General features: G+C 39.8%; 1 protein-coding gene across 5 annotated transcripts in view; it reads right to left on the reverse strand.

Moving 5' to 3' along the window:
* ZPLD1 (zona pellucida like domain containing 1) overlaps positions 1 to 12,918 on the reverse strand; it is an 80,724-nt gene that overhangs the window by 57,328 nt on the left and 10,478 nt on the right. The window contains exon 2 of one of the 5 annotated variants that reach the window (XM_064703180.1): positions 89 to 1,146. The exons of the other annotated variants lie outside the window; for them this stretch is intronic. The gene's annotated coding sequence lies outside the window, so the exon portion shown is untranslated. The remainder of the gene's footprint in view (positions 1 to 88; positions 1,147 to 12,918) is intronic. 5 annotated transcript variants of the gene reach the window in all.

Here is a 12,918-nt window from a genome sequence, read left to right on the forward strand (position 1 = left end):
GATGAGACAGGCAGAAATGCCCAATGATAAAAGGGGGTCTACAAAAAAGAAAGAAAGATGAAAATTGATACACATGTAATAGCAGTACCTGGGTAATGGACAGGAGGGAAATCATGTTTCAGACAAGGCCCCACAAATCCCTTTCCAGTGTTTCAAAGACAATGCATAAGTTGGGGGGTGGGAGACACACAAGAGCCTGGAGTCTCTGCTATTATTCCTCCAGTTCCAATCTTGTATGAGCAGAAGCCCCAGGGCAGGAGTTTAGTTACCAGTCTTTGCCCACAGATTGCTCTTCTGGTTGTTCATCAGTCTGAACAGCTATTTAGTGCTTGCAAGAGCCAAGTGCAGAGGCACACAGAGAAAGGAGAGCAGTGCACAGGCATTGCAGAAGGAGCTTTGCAGGCAGTCTTATCTCCTTGACCTCCTACAGTCACACCACGAGTGCAGCAAGTCATGACACAAAATTCTCTGGTCCCCTCAGCTTAACCCTCTGAGGCAAGTGGGAACAAAGTAGAAGAGGGGCAGAGAAGGCCGACCAGATCCACTTTCCCAAGTGGAAACCAGCAAGGTCATCTCAAACCCTGACAAGCTGTATTCTACCCTCCTCCGGGAACTCTGTCCATATGATTATGATGAGGAAGCAGCTCTGCATGCAGCTGCCAGTTATTTTCACTTAGCCCCAGCATTTGGCAATGCCCACATGTGAGACTGCAAAAATCTTTTCACTCTGTTTCCATGTGTTTACAGGCTCATTGTTCAGAAGCTTTCTGATCAGACAGCATTGGAAGTTACATCATTTGCCAACCAGATTTGGAGTGCTCAGTATCTGTGAAGATACATGGTGTAGTCAAAACTCCATAGAAATAAGGATTATTTTTCAACTTTAACTAAGCTTTTTTGACTTCCGGCCACTTTGATTGAACAATGAGAGATTTCTGCAGTGAAAACCTTCTCCAACCTCCAAGTCCTAATGAAGACTTCTTATTCGAAGATCTTGGATCAGGAGAAGAGAGGCATACTCAGGTGAATGTTGCCTCAGGACAAGAACAAATTTACACAGCTTTTCTCACTGTGAAGGGCACAGGAGGAAGCCACAAAGACAAGCTAGCAAGGGCAGAAGTCCGATCAGCCTCTGATGTGGATAACCTAAAAAAAAAAAAAAAGGATTTGGATAACATTTTAGCCCGCAGGCAGAACAGGAGGTTCATATGGCTAAAGGATCCAGAATTAGATTTAACACACTATAAACACAGCCTGCAATGTGGGCAATACATCTTACCCACGTTGGCACTGACTGCTGCCACCAAAGTACAACAAAGCTGAATTCAGACATCAGGGCTCTTACAAGACCTACAATACCCTTAGGCTGCCCTCAGTGCCTTAAGGAAACTCAGAAGTGAGGGAAGTCCATCTTTGCAAGAGACCTTAACAGAATAAAATTATTTCTGGCTTTCACAGAAGAAAAAAAAAAGTCATTGTTTCAAAAGTTAAAACAAGGGAACAGAGACAGGCAGGGAGATATTTTCAGCTACTGCATTTGTATCACGAAGAACACAAGTAGGTAAAAACTGAAAAGAACAAAGTTTCTGCCAAATGGAAGTAATGTGAAATTGTTACCGACTTCTAACTGTAATTTGCAAGAAAAGAGAAGGGACATTCCAAAGCAACAGACAGAAAGGTTGAGAGTTGCTCTATGTGCTATCAGTATGCTGCAAACCCTAATAAAATATGGGCAATGTGTACTCTGCTGTCCTCTGGACTTTTCTGATTGCACCATATGTTGGAAGTGCACATCTGCTCTTTACATAAAATGGATAGTACATACTTTAAAAGCAAATGTGAGGAATAATACACAGGGTAGAAGCTGATTAACATTGAGCTCAGCACATGAATTTGTTAGTCCAGTGCCACATGTCTGACTCACACAGTCATGCTGATGCAACATTCTTTAGGTCCATTGCTGTGAGCCTGGAAATTGAACATCCATTCAGTGCTACAAGCAACATCTCCAGCAAGTAGCTCCTGAGACAAATGAACACTTTGCACTGAAATACTGGGCTTCTAGAGAAAGCATTTCTTCCCTTTTATCAGGTTATACATATCTCAGTCTCATTTGTATTACAGAAAAAAAGAAACTTGGATTTTTTGAGAATCTTTCAAACAAAACTGTGTTACAATTCTGTGGCAAAAAGTAGTGTGATGTGATGTGCTGCCGATCAATTTTTGACAAATCAATATTCTCATGACAGATTAAGAGGGCACATATTTAACAATTTATAGCCCTCACAATATGCAAACATAGCAATGAGCATTTGGGGTAAAGTTTCCTGCCTAGGAAGTTTTTTACATAAGGCTTTTAAAGTATTTTCTATCAAAATCTTGTAAATATTTTCTTGTCAGTAATGCATCTACTCCCTAGTGTTGGAATTCTCTACAGGTGGGTGTTTCAGCAGATTACTATTATGCTCAATTTTTCCTTGCCTAAAATACAATTAATCCTACCTCGGGGAAGAGGAATTGCCCAATTTCTGTAGAAATTGTAACAGAGGTTATGATTATTACTATTAAATAGACATGTCAGACAGTAGAAATCCTAACATGATAGTAGACACAATGTGTCAGGTTTTTTGGGGTTTTTTCTTCATTTTGGGACATAATCCCATGACTACAGAGTATTAGGAAACTACTTCAAAGAGCTACATGAAAACAAGCAATCTCCTCTCTTTAAAAAAAAAAAAAAAAAAGGAAAAAAACAGAAAAAAATACCCCACCCACAATACCAAAACTCTCAATATTTTGCAGAAGTATCATTCCTTCTCTTCCTCTTTTCAACAAAACTGTTTGAAACCTAGGTTTAATAAAGTTAGTCACAATTATGCAGCTCCTGTTTTTCAGCTCTATTAATCCTGGATGGAAATGTTCAATTATTTCACATTTTTTATCTAGCTACAATTATTTCTAACATACATCTAGATAAATAGCAGCACCCTCTTTCTTTGTGCTTCTCAATATTGGATGTAACATTTCATTTTAGGAAAATTTCTGGGTTGGGACAGGACTGAAGACACAAAACAGTTTGTCTTTCTGAGCTCTACCCAATTTCTGATAAGAAGGCTGAACTGAAAATAATCACCCATGCAGGAAAACTACCTTGAAGTCCAGAGATGAACATCCAGAGAAGGAAATTAACTTGCAGAAAATCAAGGAAAACTACCTCTCATTAGTTTGTCTCACATTTTGTGGAATTTGCAGTGTATTGCACAAAAATATTGCTTAAACATTTAAAGAGCCAAGAAAGCACGTTTTTTCTAGATAGAAGTTCTCTCTTGAAGAAAAACAGGTAGCTGGAGACTACAACAATGGGGTGGGATAAAAAGGACAGCAGCAGCTGACAAAGCTTACAATAGCTAGAACCACATTGCCACCATATCAAACTAGTTTTAGTGATCTAATTCCATCCTGTACCATGATAAACCTGAAATAACACCAAATAAGAGCCACACTTGAAGCTAATTTCACTTTTCAAAACATGCCCTACTAGGATGTTACACCTACAGAAAGTCTGGTTGATGAACTGTGAGGGTGGCTAACAGTGGAAAAGATAGTATTTCCTTTCTTATTACTGACTTTTTAAAATGTGTTTTATAGAATTACCTCAATGCTTTTTGTTGTATGCACATATATCTGAATACAGCACATGTAAAGCATTTATACCTACATCACTTAAGTTATATTCCTATTTAAGAATTGAACTAATATTTTTACGCAAAAAGTGCATGTGTTTGTAGACTGATGGGTAGATGGTGATAAGTAGATGTTACTAAGTGCAAAAAGAAGATGCATTTCTAAAAACATGTGAATTTTGAAACCTGCAGACTATCCTAAGGGAGAGTCAGTCCACTTATTTTTTATGAGTAAATGGTCCAGTGTTTCCAAACCTATTTTTACTTTGTTGAGTGATTCAAAACCAAATCCATCCTCTACAAATATCTTTGCTGTTTGCAAATTACTCACTGAATAATTTATATGAAGGAAATTCACCCTGAGGGTTTGCCTGCGAGCTTGTTCACTTTTACTGTTCCCTGCCTATTATCCAATGTGTTTGAGCAGGTTCCCAAGTCACACAACTTCATTTCTACTCCCCAAGTGAATGAGTGAAACTTTGGGCTGCTATAGCATACAAGAGGAATAACAAACCATGAATCAGGAATAGCCAATTTTGGCTTTTAGTGAAAAGCCATCTTTACCTAGCTGTTTAGGAGCTGACAACATTCCCTCAGAGAGCACATCAAGAAGTGTGACTCATGAACCACAGCAGCAGGGCTGGCAGGGTGCTTCATCAGAGGGCAAATCCCATTTCAGACACAGGCAGAAGGGCAAATGCCACAGGGGGCTCTCAGAATAGCTTTGCTTTTGTTTCTGAAGCCCAGAAGCACCCTTCAGACCACTGACCTCCCCAGGACAAAGGCAAGATTTCACATTTTGCAGACATTCATAAGCAGTTATTTGGCATCCCTGTGACCCCATGGTTCTTTTGCGCCATATTGCTGCTGTATTTTACAAATCATGAATTGCAAGAGCCTGTCCAAAATAAGTTCTCCAAAAGCTCACCATTGTTTTCAAACGGCATGGCATTCACAACTATAGAATAGTCATCAAGTAAGCTAGTTTCTAAGATTTCTACCCAAGCTGAGATAAAGATGGACCAGAGAAGAACTGAACAGAGGCCGTGGAAGGGACAGGCAGGGAGCAAGATGACACAAAAACCCATGCACTGTTCACAACCATGGCTCAGTTAAAAGTCAGGTAACTGTTTAGGAAGACTGGCCAGAAGACCTGGCCTGCACAGACCAGTTCACCAGCCAGCTTCAAGGTAGATCCTGCCTTGTTGTAACAACTGTGGCTCTCGAGCCTGAGAAGCAGCAAGCACTTAGTAATTCCACAGTAAGCAATAACAGCAACTCCAACAGTCTGCTGCATAGAGAGAACAATATTTAGCACCTGTCAGGGTTATGTCCACCCAGTAAAAAAAACACTTGGCTAGTGTCATCTACTTGTCACCCTGTCTTAGAGTCTTCATTTTCTTTTGATCCAAATGTCACCATATTTTCTGAAAAATCCTTTTGCCAGGATTTTTCTCCTGAGAAGCTGAGAAGCCTCAGAGGAAAAGAAAAACAATAATTATCTGCTGCTGTGGAATGCAACAGGTGTATCTGGGACTGGTCTCATGTGGTTGTTTTTAATTAGTGGCCAATCACAGCCCAGCTGTCTCAGACTCTCTGGTCAGTCACAAGATTTTATCATCATTCCATTCCTTTCTATTCCTTGCTAGCCTTCTGATGAAATCCTTTATTCTATTCTTTTAGTATAGTTTTAATACATAATTTTCTTTTAATATATATCATAAAATAATAAGTCAGCCTTCTGAAACATGGAGTCAAGATTCTCATCTCTTCCCTAGGATCCCTGCAAACACCACCATATTTGGTGACCCTGAGTGACGAAAAATTCCACAGATCCAAATTCAGACCACACCACAAGAAAAAATTACATGTAGAATATGATTAGTAAAATAATCAACTTTTATGACCTGAATGCTACACACAGGGTCCATTGAAATAGCTACATTACATTTCTGGATAATCCTTCCTTTTTTCCTTTGTGCATGCATATAAAAGAAATTTTTACACTGCAATCATATAATACTGACTTCCCTTTCAGCCCACAGAGATTAACCATCCCTTGAGGACTGTATTGACCCTGGCTTTGCTCTCACCACTGTTTACCTCTCTGGTCAATGAATCTTGATGCTGATTACAACAAAGTCAATACCTGCTTATTACAGTTAAAATAAGAATCACTGAGAAGGCTTATGGACACTAGTCTGGTGTCTGCCAAAACTACCCAGTTAAGGAGTCTGTCAAGGTTTCATTGCGTCTGTCTTCTTTTCTAGCAAAACCTGTCTCAATGAAAAAATTCACTTAAAGACTCAATAATACAGTCTGTTCTTATAAAAAGAGCCCTGACAAGAATATTTTAATATTTGATATATGCAAGTATTCATTAGTATACAAATTCATACACATAAGCCCAGACTTGATACTGGATAATTGTTATTTGGAGGTTGTGTGCAATTGTTGTGGGTTTTTCAATAGTTGCTGAGAGTTTTAGGATTTAATTCAAGTCTTCTTTGTATTAAATATCGAGTGCTGGTCCCCAGAGTAGGTAGCACATTTAGTTCTCTCTTCCCTTTTACTTTTATTTTTATGATAGATTTAAAATGAACTCCAGAGCTCAATTGTTGTTCATAACTTTCCAAAGAGAGCTCCAGAAACTGTCCAAGTAACATCTTTACAATACTAGCACCAGAATCCACAAAAATCCATACATACATCCAAATCCTGAGCTAGGATGAAACAAAATAATGAGAGATTATTTTGGAGGGAAAATATCAGTGAAGAAGGGTAGCTCAGTAAACCTTGAGAAGAAAGGCATGATGACTATGCAGCTTTTACCAAATTCATGGCAAACACACAGACATTCTCAGTTATGCATACCAGGGGTGCCCACCCTTCCTGCTCCTGCTAACAAGATCTGTCCTTACTGTGCAGTTAAGTTTACTGACAAATTTATACTTGGTCATGTTGTATTCCATTAAGGTATCATAAGTGTCTTAAAGCCACAGGCAACAGCTAAACTTACATTAGACATCCTGGTTCCATGCATTCATTGAATGCAAATTCAGACAAGCACTATCAAAATTCTGAAGACCTTCCCCCTTTACTCATGCCATAGGCATGTTCATCTCCATTGCATTCAGCAACTCTTGTCTCTGCCCACTCAGCCAAACAACCCAGAAATCCTCAGCTGAGCTTTCATGAGCATTAAGATTTATAAGAGGTTGAAGCTTAAAGCAAAGGTCATCAGCACAGTTTTAAGAGAAACATTGCAAATATTTTCTGACTGCCCACTTCCTAACTGCCTTAAAAATCTGAGAATCTACAGGGAAGGTGAGGTCTAAGCTTGGTCTTAAGGTCCTTGAATAAGCAAAGACATTGAGCATGGTTGGGCTGCATTTGTCACAAGGCCCAACACCTTTCCAGAGGTTGCAGTGTTTCTGCAAGGCCTGGTGTTTGCCTTTTGTTTAATCACCTGCCCACTCTTCAGTCTTGTTCCTAGAGGAAGAAAAGGGTGTTCCTAAACTGTTTGTTACAGTTAAACATAAAAATTCAGAATAGATTTTTCGAGTCAGTTAACCATATTCTTGAGGGAAAACATAAGGTAGTATGATTATTAAAGAGCATTCTCAGAAATAGTCACATCTTTATTGTGTCAACCCTCTGCCAAAAAAAAAAAAAAGATTTATGGAAAAAGCCACTTACTTTTCTTCTTTGCAGAACCAAGCCATCTGCCTCCAATATACCATCAGACCCTGCTAGATGAATTCACACATATTTTAAAGCCCCAGAGTAATCATTAGAATGGAAATTGGACACTACTTGTCATTTGCAAAGATTTCTTAACTGGAGAGGCTTCCCATTTGTTCAATTAAATGTTTGCATGTGCAATACACTTTATGAAATTTATCCCAAAACAGTGAGGACTGAAATAATCTTGGAGGCAGATGGTACAGCTGTTCCATTTAGAGCTATCCTTGGCAATATATGAAGTGATGGACAGGACGGGGAAGTGGGAGTGAAAACTTGGTACTATGAAGAATATTATCCATGGGTTTTAGCAATAAACAAACCAGTTCAGTGCCAATCTTCCCTTCCCTATCGTGTGTAGCTGCGTGACTCACTTGAGTTTATCCAATTAGAAAATACTCATTTCATTCAAGAAGCCAACCACTGAAGCCATGTAAGGTTTTCCCCTAAGAGAATCCATCCTTCTGCCTTGAAATCTAAGGGAGTCTGAAAATATGTCTCTTACACTGACACAAGGAGGCAGATATGTGTATGGGCTGAGGAGACAGCCTGCATGCAGAAGTGACACAGATACCAGTAGGAATAGGGAGCAAGTCTAAGCTGCTGCTTATTTGCATGCCTCTCACAGAGCAGAAATCATTGCACCGTGCTCCAGATGCTGCAAATCTCAAGATGCACATCCAGGGCTCATAATTAAACTGGAAAACATTTTGACTGAGGAGAGGGAGGAAAAAACCCCAGAGCTATCCCAGATACTCTACATCTATTTTGACATTTCTGGGGTGCTGATTTGTTCTACCACCTCAGTGTAAGGAAGTTTTGCCCCAGGAAAGGCAAAAACACTCCCTCACAGATACAAGACCTGAAAGAACCTGATGAGAGCACACCTATTTCTGTACAGCACCTAGACTGGGGTCAGAGGTTCAGTAAACTAAATGAGTTAAGCAATCCAAAAATTTCTTCAAAAAGATTTTTCAACCCTCATGAAAGAAAATAGAATAACATGTAGAAAGAGATTTAAATCAAAATAGGCTGTCAGGAAAGGTTTTCATCTGAGAAAGCACTGCTTTACTGGAAAGCAAAGAATGAGGATCCCATTGTCCATTGCAAGCCAGCACATATCCCACAAAAGATCTTCCTTAGAGGCAGAACAAAAACCACTTGGAGCAAGAAGACAGATCCCAATCCTTATATCCACAGGTAGGAAATTACAGCAGCTCAGTGGAACCCCAGTCACCTTTTCTGCAGATTTATTAAAATATCAACAGTCAAAAAAGTTACAAGGCCAAACCCAGTTAAGAATTATAGAAACCAAAGGACAGGTCTCACCACCTCCTTTCCTCCCCACAGCCTACTCTTCCTGCTCTCTTCTTCAATCCTACAGCCTATTAGAGACAGTCACAGCTGGAGTGCTGCTGAAAACAGAGAAAATCTGTTTTGTATGGACCGTCAGTGAGATGAGAAAGTTCTCCACAGGTGCCATGTGTCAATAAATGGCCTGGGAGAGAATGCTGAAAAGCCAAAAAGTACATCCCAGCTCACCAGAACACCCATGTTTGAATAGGTACAGCTGGAGACCCTTATGCCTAATGCCTTCAGAAAAAATAGAGAGAAAAATACTGCCAGTGCACAAGTAAGGGAGGTGACAGGGCACTTTGGAAATGAATGGCACTCTGCCTAGCAAAGGATTTCTTTGTGACAGTGAAGGGTCACCAGGTTGTACATTCAGAACTGTATTACTTAGAAAAATATTTCTTGACCTTGCTGTTTCAGGATAAATGCTTCCCTCCCAACCACCTCTTTCACAGTGGTAATACTATAAAAGATGTGCCCCAAGGGACAAGTTTCTAATAATACTCTAATCTGGCTTTCCAAGCACTTACAGCAACCACAGGAGCAATTTTAAGATAAAATAAGTAAATTCAACCTCTTCTTTATTTGCATGAAACTTTGGCTGTGCCTAAATTATTGAAAACTGTACAATCACAGATAAATATATCTAGTTTCTAACTCTCATTTTCTCACACTGCTGTAAACAGCACAGCACAATACATGGAAACTCCAGACAAGTGATGAAAAATAAGTGTCCTAATTTACTGGTTTTGCACCCTGGCTTCTTTTCAGCTACATCTTAAAAGGCCAATATCCACATATGATTCCAGTAATTCTAATGACATAAAATGGCCATTCATAATTCGCTATTTTCCACCAAAGTTGTAAATATGGAAGTCACCACAAGGGCACAGCTAATCCAGAAGTAATCTGCTTCTGCAGAATACTTCTACAAAGCATCAGCAGGAAGCAGAGGGAGTTGGTGTACATCCTAAAAAGCATGTCCTCTTTGAAACACCATTCCCATAAGAGCAGTTCTTCCACTCTTTCCTGCCACCCCTGCAGCTTTCTCATCCTCAGGGGGGCAAGTTACCCTCAAACACAGCACTATGATAACGGCACCTGCCCTCCTTCAAGTGCTTGTCTCGCTCTGCCCTGGCCAGATGCCCCTCTCAAGGGCCTCTGAGGAGACTCAGGTCCCTCAGGATGTGTTAACTCTAACTACTACTCACCAGCTTCTGCTCCTGATTTTTGGAGAAAGAGTGGAAGTCAGCTCACACCCACACAACTGTCACCCAGTAATCTCCACTTTTGAACAGCCAGTAAATGATGAGGGGCAGGAACCTGGCAGCTACAGTAGACATAACACTGATGGACTGGGAACTGAAGGATAGTAGGGAAAGATTCCCACCTAAAATCTTGAACTATTGCAGTAGGTAGGAACCAGGTCACTGATACCTCTAGGAAACATGCAGTGGAGCATTGATTTTTCCTTACCACCCCTATATCTTGTGGAAAACTTTTCACTTTCTCCTACAAGAAAATGAATTAATTGGTAGAAACTCTGCAGGTGATGGGGTTTTTCCCCTCTCCACTGCAATGATCTTCAACCTGCAAGTTACCACAGTGGCAAAATGCATTTCTGTTTTTAGGGTTTTAGTTATTAGGGAGACTGGGGCAGGGAATAGGGGGATGGCAGGGTGCAGCAGTTTGGTTGGGCTTTTTTGGTTGGTTCATTTGTTGGGGTTTTTTTAAGTGACAGCTAAAGCAAAGGTTCAGCTCTTCAAACGGAACGGAAATGAGCTTTTTGCCATAAAAATTGTGGATATCAGAAACAAAGGAAGATAGCAGTTACATTTTTTCACTCCTGTAGGGGTTCATGAACCCTCTGTTGAAACCTTATATGCCCTACTCCCTTCAAGCTACAGGATGAAGTCTCAGCATCTCAGAAGATGGATGTCTTCTTTCTAAAAATAACCAAAGAAACCTCAGCAAACATCAAAATTCCACCTGTATGCCTGAGGTCTTCAGAGGATCAAGACCATGCTTTTACAACAAACCCCTTTCCGCATTTCTGGGACACCTAACGCCAAGGCAAACAGTAAAACTGAAGATGGCTCTTCAATTCACTGATCTCTTGTTACCAGAAGAGTCACTGGTGGTGTGTGGACTCTGTAACTACAGAGAATTCAAAGAATATCAAGTGAGGGTAGAGTCAAGGTCCCCAAAGCCATGTACCCAAGCTGACCCTAAAGGCCTGTGTTAGTCCATAGGGCTCCCCAAGGAGTGAAGGCATTCCTCACTTCTACCCAGAGAACATAACCAAGTTGCTTGTCATCAGACCCCTCCCTCTATTGTATTTTCTGGGAAATTTTGTGACCTGGCTTTACTTTTATCATTACTGTCTCTGCTAAAAGGCTACTTCCAGGTTATGTTATTGTTGCTCCAGCAGTGGAGGGTGATACATTAGGCTCCATTTCAGCAATGCTTTCAAGTTCTGTTACTCAGAACACAAGATAGTTTTTTCTAGGCTCTGATGTCTCCTCCAAACCCCTTAGATTAAACTATGAGAGAGTCCCCTACACCAAACTTCCCTTCTATATGGTGCTAAATAGCTCCCACTGAAAGTCACACAAGTCACACAGTTCTTGATGTAACAAAAATCAGTCCATAAGAAGGATTAAATCTCTTAAAATCTTTAATATCTATAGGTTGACAGTAGCATTATAATGGTGCATTAATAAGGTATAGACCTGCAGGAATGGTGCTCCACCAGCAGTGAGAAATAAAGCTCTTCACTGCTCAAATCAGAAGTCTGCAAACTTACATTTTCCAGCATTTACCCTTAACTATGCCACAATAAGATCTCAAACTGGGGACCACTGCAATCTGCCGGAGGTTGAAACAACTTCTAAATCCTGCACTTCCCATAAATGATTATCTCATTCCTTGAACAATGAAGCTGCATGAATTTTGCATGTTACCTCAAGCACTGCACTTTACTCCAAGAATAACAGTTCCATTTCAAAGCACTTTAAGCTGAATCCCCATTTTATCACCCATACAAAATGGCTCCCAAAAGATAACATAGGCAATGAGCACAAGAAACAGACATAAATACCTAAAGAACAATCCATAAGGAAATCCCAAATCAATTTCAAGGAATATATTCCCTTATTTAAAAAATAATTTAAATACATATATATATGTGTTTCCTAAACTAAATTGAACTCCTTGCACCTATTTTAGGTGTCTGTGGAGCATTTCCATAAAGCTGGAAGGATACTCAGTATATATTTAAACCTTTTAGTCTGCAAATTTTAGTTAAGTGAGAGAATTTATCACTGTCGCTGAGATAAGGCCCTGCTTAGAAATGAGTAGTTCAGTTCACCAAACTATTAGAAACTTGTTCTAACCAGCAGAATCAAAAACTTTTTTTTTTTGAACAGCACAAAAATGAAAGAGCAAAACTGACAGTGCCTGACCCGTGATGGTTTGCATCTGACCCCCATTTTTCACCTCTTCTCTCACTAATCCTGATTTTAATTATCTACAAATTTGTACTTACTCAAGGCTAACACCTAATTTATCTATGGAAATTCAAATCATCCCATGTTAAAATAAAGTTTCTAAAATAGACAGGTTTGTCAGCCCTTAATGAGACCGTTATTATTCATATTAAGAATAGTTGAAAGTGAATTAATAGCAAAATGCTTCCTTTCATTTGCAGGGAACAAGAGGGATGACACAATTTGCAGATATCTTTGCAGTGTGGGGTCAGTTTGCAGTCAAACCAAAAGGTCTTTCAGCCATGCAGAATCCTGTTCTCAGAGACCTGGAGTACATCCCAAACATTCTTCCTAAGACAAAAGCACCTAATGAAGCAAAACAGCATAAATCTTGAGGATTTGCTCCCAGCCTCTGAGAAGGTGATAGGAAGATGACAGGTGATAGGAAGGTGATTGGACTTGAAGGGTTCATACAAAATTGCATCTCCTCACAATATTGAGCAATAGGAGTTAACTGTGTCACATTGCATTTGAGATTGTCACATGCTAAGCTATTCAAGTGCTCAGTATTAAGAATTCACAGCAGAGGTGTTATGAATAAGAAGCTTGACTAGGCCAATAGTCAAGCAACAATCAATTTATTAATTAAT

This window comes from Zonotrichia leucophrys, chromosome 1, assembly GCF_028769735.1.
Source record: "Zonotrichia leucophrys gambelii isolate GWCS_2022_RI chromosome 1, RI_Zleu_2.0, whole genome shotgun sequence".
In the NCBI taxonomy this organism is placed as follows: domain Eukaryota; kingdom Metazoa; phylum Chordata; class Aves; order Passeriformes; family Passerellidae; genus Zonotrichia; species Zonotrichia leucophrys.